Source organism: Apteryx mantelli, chromosome 16 (assembly GCF_036417845.1).
Source record: "Apteryx mantelli isolate bAptMan1 chromosome 16, bAptMan1.hap1, whole genome shotgun sequence".
Taxonomy (NCBI): Eukaryota; Metazoa; Chordata; class Aves; order Apterygiformes; family Apterygidae; genus Apteryx; species Apteryx mantelli.
The window spans coordinates 15,837,939-15,850,408 of record NC_089993.1 but is presented as its reverse complement, the minus strand read 5'-3'; the positions used below and the strand labels follow the sequence as shown (position 1 = coordinate 15,850,408).

Genomic DNA, 12,470 nt, shown 5'->3' with positions numbered 1-12,470 from the left:
CTCGAGGTCATTGCTAATTAGCTGCATCTTGCCTGAAGAAGTGAACATTACATTTTAATGCTGCTATGAAAACGAATCATGCTGTCTCCCCTTTGCATCCCATGCTACTGCCTGCTTTGCTGTGACATCTGGAGCAAGCTGCACGAAGGAAGGGAAGAAAGCTATCTTAAAGGATGTGGAAGGATGCTGAAGCGGTAGCAGAGTTGAGATGAGACAGGCTGGAGTATGACAGCTGTTACTGGATCATGCAAAAAGCCTGCCAGCAAAAATGCATCAATTTGTGTGATATCCGGGTGTCTTGTCTTCTGTTTTCATAATTGCGTACATGGTGCCTGCATAAATCTTTTCCCCCCTGCACCTCCAGCGAAAGGAGCTGGCTGGCGGATGGCAGCACATCAGTGGGAAAACACCAGCAAGAAGAGACAATCAGTCAGATGTGTGTCAGATGGGGAGGGTGAAGGCCGCAGGCAGATTCCTCCAAGGTTGCTATAACATGGTACATTCACTAAATAGAAAACCTCTCCTTTTCCCTACAGGAAGAATAGCATGTTCATCCAGACATGAGAACCAGCAGTGCTGTCTTCCCATGTTCTTCAAGAGTTTAGTGCCAAATGACAGCACAAGCGACAACAGCAGAAGCTTTCAGCAAATGCATTGTAGCCCAGAGGTCTGAGTGTCCTCTCGAGGGATACAGTGGAATTTCTTCTCCATTTTCATTGAATACTGAAATCTTCCTGTTTACTCCTTCACTCTTTAGCTTCAACCTCTGTTCAGCTGTGGGCTTCCTCCTTTCACAGTGGTCAGAGCTATCTGCTTGAGTGGAGAGGAGTTCTGTGATTCTGCATTTGACACTGCATTTACCACTACAAGCCCATTCACTGAAAACAAAATATACTTCACCTGCACAGGCCAGTTAATTGGTTTCCTCAGTATTTCAGTCTTTGACCTTTACTGCCCATGGGCAACCAGTCTTGTTGAGTCATTCCACAAATTGAGCTGTTGATATCACCGGTTCCATGCACTCAAAAGTCTTGAAGTTGAGGTACAAACGGTGAGTTTTTTGAAATAATAGCATCTCCTCCCCCAGAATAAATGTTGACTTCTGGATATTGATGCACTCCAAAGAAATGTGCTTCCCCACAGTGGGTTTGTAAGCTTTTAAGGATCAAAACTCAGTCTTGAAGACACAAGAAAAAAAAAGTGTCTTTCCTATTTTGTGTTCAAAGGGAACCACCTTCCTTTCCTTCTCTGACCCTCAGGGAGTGACAACTCTCTTGCTAACTTTAGTCCTGTTGACAATGGTGCAGATGACAGCCATTTTGAATGAAGAAACCATAGGAACAAGGAAATTGTGAGCCAGCAAAAGCAAAAACAGTAAAAACGTCTCCTTTGACTCACAATAAGATTGTGAATTTTGGTGCATGAGTTATTGATGTTGCAAGAGCAACTGAAGTTATTTCCAAAGCCAATACTTAAATTTTGCTTTGGCAGCTCATAATTGTGAGTAGGTCACACAGCCGCATAAGAAGAGGCAGTTGTTGACTAGTAGGAGTCTAATATTTTCTTTAAAAAGGGTCAGACCAAATGAACTTTTCTCCCATATCCTGTCGCTATGTTCTTCTTGCTCCTGTTTGAACAGTGGCCTTAGTTTCCATAGTGCTGAATGTAATGCAGTGCACTGGATCTGTGTGCAGGTGACTAATATATGCTATTGCTTTCCTTGATGTAGTGTTTAAACCTGCATTTTTGCCCAGGGTGCCAGACTATGACAAATAAGAACTAGAAGATGGTAATGAATAAACAAGATGAGAATTTCAGCTGTAATCTGCCATCAGGTCCATCTGTTACTTCTTCCCCCACAAGCCTTGCAAACTCAATGAGCTAGGAACAGGCATGCTCCATATACTGTCCCACCCTGCAGTCACATATCTAAGGTCTAATTGGCTGGTTGCAATTAAACATATCACGATTGGTCTCTTGAGCCATTATCGGTCACAGGATCTTCTTGTTCAGCTCTTTAGCCTTTCATCCTTCCTGCTCATGATGAGACTTCCAGAAGGATACCAAAAACATGAGGAGGATAAACATCTTAATCACATGCTGGTGTCTGCTGTGTCGCAAAATGACAGTTCCTCCAGTGAGATGTGCCTCACAGGCATCACATATAATCTGTTCGTTTAGCCGTTCTCAGCCTGTCTCCCACAGTTTGCACTCACTGCCCATCTCTTGCAAAACTAGCCACCCGGCTCCCAAAAGAGGGGGATTGTTTTCCAGTTGGCAGCTAGAGAGTCCTGAAGTCTGTATGACCTATTTGCACCCTGAATCATACGAATGCACTTCAGCTGGGGCTAGTGTTGTTTTTTTCTGCTTATTTTTTCTATTCTGGAGAAGGAAAAACAGAAGTTCCTGGCAGGAGCATGATGCAGAAGCAACTAAGCAGAAGAATGGCGCATGTCTGAGATGACTCAGTGAACAGTGAAGGCTCCAACAAGTATTGCTGTTGGTGAGCAGTAGCACACTCTGGAAGAGCAGTTGCTTATCTCCCAGGCAACACGGCAGCTTGCAGAAGGTTGCCATTGGAATTCACCACACTTCCATCCGCCTCTTGTCGATGCATGATCTTCTCTTACAGATCTCGTGCTCACAGCTGCAATTCACAAGTGGACTATCTGCTCACTTTGGGAACCAAGCCATCTTAATTAAAGCCCACACAGATGATCTTATCCCATTTCTCCTGTAGTTACTTCCTTATCATGTTCCAGAAGCCCATGTCCTCAGTTCTCCGCTCCTCCTCTTGCTTCCAGCTCTCCTCCCAGCAAGAGAGATGGAGAGGAATTTAATAAGGAACTTTACTGATTAGTGAAATAAATTCCCTTTCTAAATTAGGGATTCTTCTGCTCAGGGTTCTTTGCCAATCCCTAGTATCTCCCTCACGTTGTTTGTCTGCTTCTGGCTCTCTTGGGAGAGCGGTTTGGGACCTGGTTTGAGTGGCACTTACTCTTTCCTTTGCTCCGAGTTACCATGCTCAACAAATGCAAGGGCAGACCAGAGTCATAACACCTGCCTCTGAGTGGCAGGGCCATAAAGAAATATAAGGCTGTTATTTGGCCAGGAAAACAGAACTTTATTAACACCCAGGGCCTAGCATTATGGGCTACAACTGCAGAGTCATTTTAGAGAAAGGAAGAGATTTTTCTCTTCCTAATTTATGTCTATCCTGCATATGGCTTCTACGGAGTCACTAATGTTACAGACAGATGGGTTGGCATTTTACTAGACAGAACACATGGGCTAGATGTTGTTAATGCTTGTTAGCTACTCACTCTGTAGCTTGACCAGTCCAATATGGTCACCTCACAGATGGTAGGAAAGCTGCAGCCTGGGCGCTGTAGCAGTCCATCTCTGCAGTACTTTGTTGTGACAGAAGTTGTGATAGCTTGCATTTGGCTGCTATTTATGAAGGGCTTGGTTGTAGGTCAGAGAAAGTATACCTGTGGCTGGGGGATCAGTGCATCCCTGCATGTACAAGAAAGATGTTGATTTGTGAAGATCTTGAGCTATTTAACAAGGTATTTGCTTTAAAGACTTAATTTCATATTCTGAATTTTTATAATATGGTGTTATAAAAATTCTGTGAGCCCGGCACCTTCCTCTCTTCTACATTCCTTTTTGGTTGATGTTTATAAAGGCCCTGCATTTGGTTTTGATTGTCTTTAGTTTAGGGTGGACATCTCATGCAATTTCTCCTTCTCTGTGAAGTGAATAGTCTGCTGTGATTTACTCTCACCAGTCTTGTGTTCAGCTGAACCATTTCTAGGTGTCACCTCAACAAATCTCTGCAGAGTGAGTTCTCCTTGATATTTGGATTGGAGATCCCCAGCAGAACCTGCAGGTGCAGAAGCAGATGTTAGAGGTGAATCATGTATGTTACCCTCTTCCCTCTTTGTCAATATTGATGTACAATTTACAGCATAATGACAGGAGGTGCAGAGTGCATCCTACAGATGAGACAGGGAATTTTAGTTTCAGTACTAGTCCTTTAAAACTCTGAAAGCACTTTTGGAAAATACATGAGTATTAATCCAGACTGAGCAATAGTTCTTCCACCCTATGATTTAAATTGGATGTATTTGTCTCTATCTGTCCTGAACTGTTAAGTAGCATTAATGCACCCTGATAATAGCTGTCACATTTTACCCCAGGGGTTGCTCCTCAGTGATAGGTGAAGTCACAGCAGTTCAAAGACCTGTCGTTCAGGAAGAAAAGCTATATAGGAATATTCAGATATAAAATAGTAATAGTATGAACCAAAAAATATGCTTCCTTTATTTTAAAGCCTTTGATCTTTCTTTTATGGCATCATATTTGACCGTGTAAAGGGCAGTAACCTTTAGGAGAAGCCTTGTGAGAGACGCCACTGACTTGCCCTCCGGTGCTCACAGCACTCTCCTCTGGGATTAATACCAACCGCTTTCCCTGCATCAAGAGAGGTGGAGGTGCGGCACATGGCAGTGCTTTCTTTTATATTTTCTGTTGTTTACATCTCTTGGGGCTGGTGCAGGAGAGCTCACATACATCAAAACAAGTAGCTGTATGGAGAAACTCACTGCTATGCAACGCTCCCCACTCTGCGTTTCTTTGGTACTGAGTTGATGCAATAGCCAGGACCCCATCAGTTTTATCACTCGTGTATATAGTGCCTGGGTCATGTTTTGGATTAAGATGGAAGTATATGAGCTGACCTCTTGTGCTAAAGACATCGCGGGGTTGTGTTTCATCTCACTGTTGAATAATAAGAAAGAAAAAGGAAGTGTTTGCTATAAATCTCAGTGCACGCAAGGCTGTTTCTCACCTATCCCACCCCAGCTTTCAATTTTCTTCTTGGCATTGCCAGGCGCTCTCTTTTCTTTGCTCAGCAGCTAAAAGCAGCTTTTTCATTACTTTTCCTGGAAGGCCCTTTACAGGCATCCATCCCTCTCTGCCTCATAAATTCAGTTTATATAGCAAGCTGGCAACACAGAGGTCAGAGGTCTTGGCAAGAAGCAATTATTATAAAGAAGTACTCTTCCTCTTTTGAGTTACAGAGAGGATATTATAGGGGAAAAAATTTGGCTGGAGACAAGGAATGGTCATTTGTGATAGATAGGTTGCTTGACTGATGAAGAACTGCACATCCTGTTAGAGCTATGTTGGGAAGGTTTTGTGTCAGGCTCAGCAGCATGGTCTCACCGGCTAGCAGAAACCTGCCAGCTACCACAAAAAAGAAAGAAGGAAACCAGTAAACAGTTTGTTAAATAACCTCATAAATATTGCCAGCCATAAGCGCATCTTGTGGTGCAATTTGTTTTTTTGTTTTTTTAATATTTCTCTAATTTTAAAAGAACAGCCTCTAATTAAAGTGATTTAGTGGCTACCTGGGGACCTGATATTTGAGCAGTGTGTGATACTTAGGAGAGATTGATTGGTGAGGCATAATTCAATTGGGGGATTTTGATAATGATATCATCACCCGAGACAGCCAAGTTTGAGCAATTACACAGATCTCAGAAGCTCCTGTTTGGACTGTTGTAACTTCAGCAGGCAGTTTCCATGTGTGTGCATGCACACACACGCACACACACACACGAAACCTCTTTGTTTCTCTGTCTGTCACACTGCATAGCCCTTCTGGTACAGCAGTGAAGAAGACAGACACTTATTCTAGATAGGTAATGATGCATATTAATGCCAGTCTGGTGATAGGTGTTAGAAAGTGGTAGCACATAGGGATCAAACTTCTCTTCTGTTTTCCGCCTTGCTGCTCATTGCCTAAAAGCAAATGCCTGGCGTCTCACTGCAGGAAGGGTTGATTTGGGTGTTCTTCACTGGATGGTCGAGTTTTGTGAGTTTTTGGTTGGCTGCGTGTTCAGGGGGCTCCCTTGGGTGGGGGGTTGTTGTGAGTGGCCCGTTGGGTACGCACAAGCATGCTGATTTATCAGCTTTGCTTTTGAGACTGTTCCCTTCACTGCACACCAGATCCCGCAAAGAGGCTCCAGGCCCTCTCTGCGGCTATATTTTGGCTCTCCTCTTCTGACAGCCATGTGTGGACAGGAAGGCCTTTGACATTTAGAAAAATCTCAGCGTCTAAAGCAAGAGGCAGAAACAAAAAGATTTTCTTTTTAAAGGTCAGGGCAGGCAGCTTCTTAAAACATATTTTCAAATTGGTTTGCTGGACTGTGACAGGATTTACACGTATTAATGGGTGGTGAAGCAAGCAGGAGGCTCCACAGTGGGCGTGTTGGGGAAGCCGTCAGGGAGGCCCGGGACCGTCAGGAACATGAATGTGCCCAGCTCACTCGATGGGAGATGCTTTGTGGCACAAATGATGATCACACTGCGGAGTTTTTGAGAGATGGTTTGGTGTAGCAGACCCTGAGGACTTTTCCTGATGGGGAAAAGTTTTGGGGAAGAGGGCATGACTGTCATTTATGAAGAGTAGCTCTCAGGGACTTGGATGGTGAAAGCAAATTGCAAAAGGGATCTATCTTGTGGGGAGATATACGTAACATCCTAGCAGGCAGCACAGAAGGCTCCGAGGAGGGCCTGGGAACACCACGAGGACAAGGGAAATGTCAGTAAGAACTGGGGTATGGAGAGTTAGGTGAGTGCAACCACAGCAGAGCTGTAACACCGTAGGAGGCCAGTGAGCTGAATGGAGCAGAGAGAAGCTCTTCCTGGGGTCTCAGCCGTATTGCCCCATCCCTTGGCATGCACAGGGTTTCCCCAGTATTCAGAGCAGTTGTGTGTATGGACATCGCACAGAAAGTGATTTATGGAATAAGCAGAGCAGAGCCTCTCGGCAGACAAGATGGAGCCTCCACAATACCTTCACTGGGTAAATGTCACTGTGCAGTGATTCACTTGCTTGTTTTGACCCCTAATACATCATAGCCTCGAAAAGTATCATCTACTGCAGAGTACGGCAGAGCTTCATCTGCAAAACAAAAGCTTCTGAGTGCCAAGGGGTGGAAAGGCACACTGGCTACCCTGCCAAAGGCTTAGACCTAAATCTTTGTCACGGTGAGGAGGTATTTGAAATGAGGTTCCCAAGCTGAGCCTGCTGCTTTAAAGTGACACTTGGCCTGGTACAAAGCACCACTGTCACTTTTGTCAGCTTACCAAAAATCATGTGGGAACTCCAATTCCAGCACTTGGATGTGTGTGTTTGAATATGCAGGAGAACATCTGTATATCCTATGTGGATCACACCCCTAAATATAGCAGTGCTTTCTCCACATGGAAATCTGAGGTGGAATATCCCCACTTAATGGTGAAATTTCAAGTTCTATTGAATGCTAAAGCCCTCTTTTGCTTTTTTCCATGTTTCTTCATGATAACACATCCCTATGGAGCCTTCTCTTTGGAGCACCCAGGCACCCTTTTCTCACTCTTCTTCCGGAGTCTGAAGGCCTACAAGACATTGGGTCATATGCTCAAGTAGCATCTTTCAAGAAGGATCCTAAAAGCTTTGGATGACTAAATTCACTCTAGTTCACTCCACTAAATTCATTCCAGTTTATAGCTGATGGCATTTTTGGAGACAGAGTGAGGTTGTTCTTTTTTTTTTTTCCTAGCTACCAAAATATGTCAGAAAGAAGAGGAAAAGGGTATACAAGAAACTGTAAGAATTGGTGTCTCTAGACCATAGTGCACTTCTGAACTGTATGTTTTCCTGTAAATGACCAAAGGAGACAATCAAACTTTTGACATAGCTACCTCTCAGCTGATGGAACAAGCAGCAAATTAAATGCTGGGACTTAGCTTTCAGAGAGTGTTTCTATGCAATAACAGCGTGGGGGCAAAGACAATCTCAGCTTCAAAGCAAAATCAATGCAGTCAGAAGCCCTGCTTGTGTTATATCAAAGCACTAACAGTTGAGAGTGCCTCATCTACAGTTCATGCGCTGCTAGCTTCGTCCTGCCAGCTTTGAGTCCTTCCCTCAGCAAGGACAGTTGGTAGTGCCCATTGCTCCTATGCACCTTCAGCATTGGCTGCTCTAACCCCTTGCTGAGGTGGTCCCTGTTGGAGGGATGGGTTTGCTTTTCTACCACGCTGGTGGTTATTTGAGAGCTGCGTGTTGCCAATCAATGCAGCAGTTAAATGAACCCAGGTAGCATCTACTTTGTCCCATTCCTAAAATACAGACATACTGGTTCTCTTAGCAGTCCCTGAGAAAGAGAGAGGGGGGAGCCTCTCTGCTCCACCCCTTCTCTGCTCTGGTTGTTTCCTTACCCAGGATGAAACTGCAGTTAGACAGAAAATGCCCCCAGCATTTGGCAGCAGATGCACTGAGCAGAAAATGAAGCAGGTAGAAAGTTTATCTGGTGACTGGGGAGGAGCCTCCAGCTTCCACTCTGAGTGCTTCACCTCTTGGGTGTGCGCCTTCCATGATTAGTTTTCTATCCCACCCTTCATCTGCTGCACAGATAGATACATAGAGCAGAAGAAGTGGCAGGGGCACCCCAGTTCCCAGGTACCTGGCTGGCAAAGAACTGCATGCACACATGCAGCTTTAGCTGTAATATAAGTCTTTGCCTGCCAAAAAAAAATATATGTATATATAAAAGCTATAACGCTTTAAATAATTTACCAATTTCCTGGGTTAAAAGGAAGATTTATGATGTTTCCCTCTGTCAGGCAGCAGCTGATCTTGATTCTTGTGGAAAAGCAATTGTACTAAAGGCTCCTTTCTCTGAGCAGGTCTAGGAGCAACTGCTGCGAGTTTATGTCGCCATGTGGTAAATAGACCTGTCTTGTTCATGTTGCACAACGCAGTGAAATCGGCTCGCTGATGTGATTGCTCTAGAGGGTGGCACAGTGTATGAGCAGAAAACAGGGTGTCACCCTTGAAATCCGTAGCAGGAGTCGCATACACCCACCAGCACAAGCAGGCATGCAGTAACACCGGGCAAAGATTGATTTCCATTGCTTTTCTAGGAAAGGTCCCGATAGGCCTTAAATGAGACTGAACTGGCAACAGAGCTTAGCCAAAGCTGAAATCTCTTTCCTTTTGTGAGTATTGGAGGTCTGAATAAAATATGGCTGAGACCTGAGTCTCAGTAATTTAGCGTACCAGCCTGATTTTTCCATGAATGAGAAGTTCCAGGTCTGTGAGACAGTATTCTCACTAACTTCAGGATCCTGGTCTGCCCCTTGGTCGGTGAAACTCGAGGTGTGTGTGTGGGGGGAATATTTGCATCTCTCATTAACCACTGTGCTTAGCTGGCTAACTTAGCTCAGTGGGAAAGAGGCATCAAAGTGTGATGTTGGTCCCCAACCTGCCTCTTGGTGCAGCCCTGTGTGCATTGCCTACAGGGAGGATGGAGGACTTCCAGGCTCAGCCTTTCCTTTGACCCTGTGTATTCAGTGCACCTCCAAATCTTGCTGGTTTTTTCTTTGGCAGTTGCCTTTGAAAGCAACAACACACGATAGCCACGTAGGTCTGAGTAAGACATTTTAATAGTGTTGGGCCCAGAGTAGTTAGAACTGGTTTTGAATATGCTCTTGTCTTTCTTGCCCTCTTCCTGCTCACTGACTATCCCTGTGGGTCCGAGTGATGCTGGCTTGGGCCCCTCACCTGGGCATTTCATACCTGAATGAGCTTGGGAGGCCTTCAGCTTCATCTGGACTTCTGTTCCCAGGGGTGCATTGCTGGGGTGAATGGAGATTGCCTTGCACAGAGTGTGTTCCTGTGAATAGCTGGTACGTGCTCTCAGTTGTAACTTCTTTTTAGTAGAGGTTGTGCTCAAGAATTTTCTTTGAGGGTTGGGATTCTTTTTAATTTAAAAATTGATTAAAAAAAAGAGTGGAGGGAGTCCTGGGTATGAGCAGTGAGGAGGATGACTTGAGTGCCCTAATAGCTTTAAACCTCTGGAAATTTCAGCTTTGTATCTTTCATAATTGCAGTTTTTTAAAGCTGGTGTCACTGGTATGCTCTGCACTGATCCAAAATGGCATGAAACAGCCGGCACCCAGGGAGCGAGCATGCAGATTTCGTTCAGCAGAACATCCCCTCCAGTGTCCTCTCCCTCCTCTCTCCTGCCCACCCATGCACGCCTCCTCCCCTGTCATGGTCCCTGCTCCCTCCAGCTCCCACAGCACCTCCCCTGGCTCTTTGCTCTCTGCCTGCAGCTCACCTAGTGTCCCAGGTATGGTGCAGACTTGCTTTTGAAAAGAAATCGTGTGGGTTAATGGGAATGTATTGCTATTCTTATAATCACTTTATTTGTAAAGCACATGCTGCAAAGGTACTTCTGCTGTTGAACTCACCAACAGCAATAAATCTGTCTATCTATCTATATCCCAGTCTATGCTACGTTATGAACAGATGGGTAAAAAAAGAAAAAGCAATAAAAACAAACAATAAGAACAGTAACAATGATAGTAATTTTAAAACACTCCCAAAAAAGCAAGTTTCTAAACGTTTTTTTTTTTAAAGCAGTGTGAAATTGAATGAACTGAACTGCAAGGGCATCCATCCTCAGAGTTAACATATAAACGTATCCCAGCAGAGAAACAATTGCTTGCTCTCCTTGTTCTTGTTAGGAAGGAGAACTGAAGAAACCTGGGCGAGATGTCTTCTGTGGATGCCCCCTCTGACTGTCCCTGGTGAGAGGGACCCCAAGCGGGAAGGTGTTGCTTCTCTTGCTTGTCAGACAACCCAGAGAAACCACAGTCCTGTTGAATGCAATAGGAAGTAATAGTCCTCTCAAAAGCACATATTTCTTCATGTAACTTCAGCAAACATTATTATTCTGCCTCTGCTGAAGGGTCAAACTGCAGTTATGAAGAATAGTCAAGAGAAATGACCATTAATCTCATAAAAAAGAAATTATTCAAATTTTGCCTTCACCCAAGACAACTGTGAGCTCAAAGCAGACAAGAAGTTTAAAACATTTTAAGTTGTTCTGTTTCTGAGATCATAAGACACAAGCAAATGTTCTGGCAGTGGATGCTAAATTTCTTAAGGAACTTACTTTAATTAATTAAACTAGTAAACCAATTAATGGATTTACTTGTAAATTCTTAGAAAATTAGTTTTGTGCCCAAAGAGTGTTTTAATTCTAAGAAGGAGGCAGTGTCTTTCATACAGAGATTGAATTCCTGTTTCAGGTGAATTCAGTTCAGCGTTGACTTTGAAGACACAAGCGATGCATTCATAATACTTGGACCTTCATCCTAAACTCATGTTTCTCGTCAGCTGAATCCAGGGAGGATTTGCAAAACAAAACCTGTGCTGCTTTGACAGTACCCAGCCCATGTACTAATTCGTAACTATACTAGATCTTCACATTGTGCCTAACCTTTAAGATAGATTGCAGGTGTACACTCCTTGCTGTGCCATCAAACTGGTGTCCTAATGATCTGCCATTTCTTCCCTTTTCCTAGTTAGACTCTAATCTGAGCCTGTGGCACGTTGGATGCACAGAAAGCAAGTAGGGTAGCTCCACTAAGGAACTGATTAAGGCACCGAACATCCTTTGGAGTTGCTGAAAATGAACTAAGCTGAAGTGGAAGAGAATCCAAACCAATGTTAATTTGCTTTTCCTCTCTGAAATCTTGTTTAGATTTTCTCCCTGGCTTAGGGTTGACAGGGACATCCTCGGTACCTTGCACTCTTTGCAATCAGAAGTGACACATACATGAAAAGTTCATAATCAGATGTGTCCAGGTTCCTGGAAACATGAAATCAGAAACAAGCAGGTTTCCTGGGGCCCTTGGCGAGTAACACTTCCCTTCTCTCCTAGCAAGTAAAGCCATGTCTTCCTTTCCCATGGAAATCCTCAGCTCTGGGTCTTTTGGTAGGGTGGGAGTCTGCCCCGCTCCTGCTCCCCGCAGGAGCCCTCATGGTGCCCCAGCTGGGCTTCAGGGAGAAGCACTGGTACAGAACAATTAGGAGTGGGAGCATTTTGAAGAGGAAAATGACAGGGGAAAGAATTAGCATTTCCACTGTGGTGTTTTTGATGTTTATTAATAAACAAGCAGCTTTCGTGCCTCCAGGGCCAGGAAAGGCTCCAAGCGTTCCTTACATCTCTTGCATTTAGCCTTTTTTTCGCTTGTTTTATATGTTACAGGAGATTTGTAATGTCTTCCCACATGTTGAGTTTCCTTATTTTCATATTAGCATCTCTGGAATAATTCCTCTGGAGCTCTTGGGTATTCGTTGCCGGGCTGATTTAAACATCTTGAAACACTTTAGGGATGTGGGGTGAATCAGCAGCTCATTCAAAAGGAGTTACGTCAGTTGGGAACACGTCCACTTCCTCCTTCAGGAATAGGAAGGACTTCAGGGATAAGTGCTCCTTAGTGTCATAGAAAGAAAGCTCTTTGGTGTAGTTCCTGCCACCCAAGCCCTGGCGGGTGATGGAGTCCCTGAGGTGGGCGCCCTGGCTCTGCACTGGCTGCTCTGCTGCAGGTGGTGCGAGCCTGGC

At 44.4% G+C, this 12,470-nt stretch overlaps 1 protein-coding gene across 1 annotated transcript in view; it reads left to right on the top strand.

The window, feature by feature from the left end:
* The window catches only part of MAD1L1 (mitotic arrest deficient 1 like 1), a 383,289-nt gene that overhangs the window by 369,317 nt on the left and 1,502 nt on the right, over positions 1-12,470 (top strand). The window lies entirely within an intron of this gene.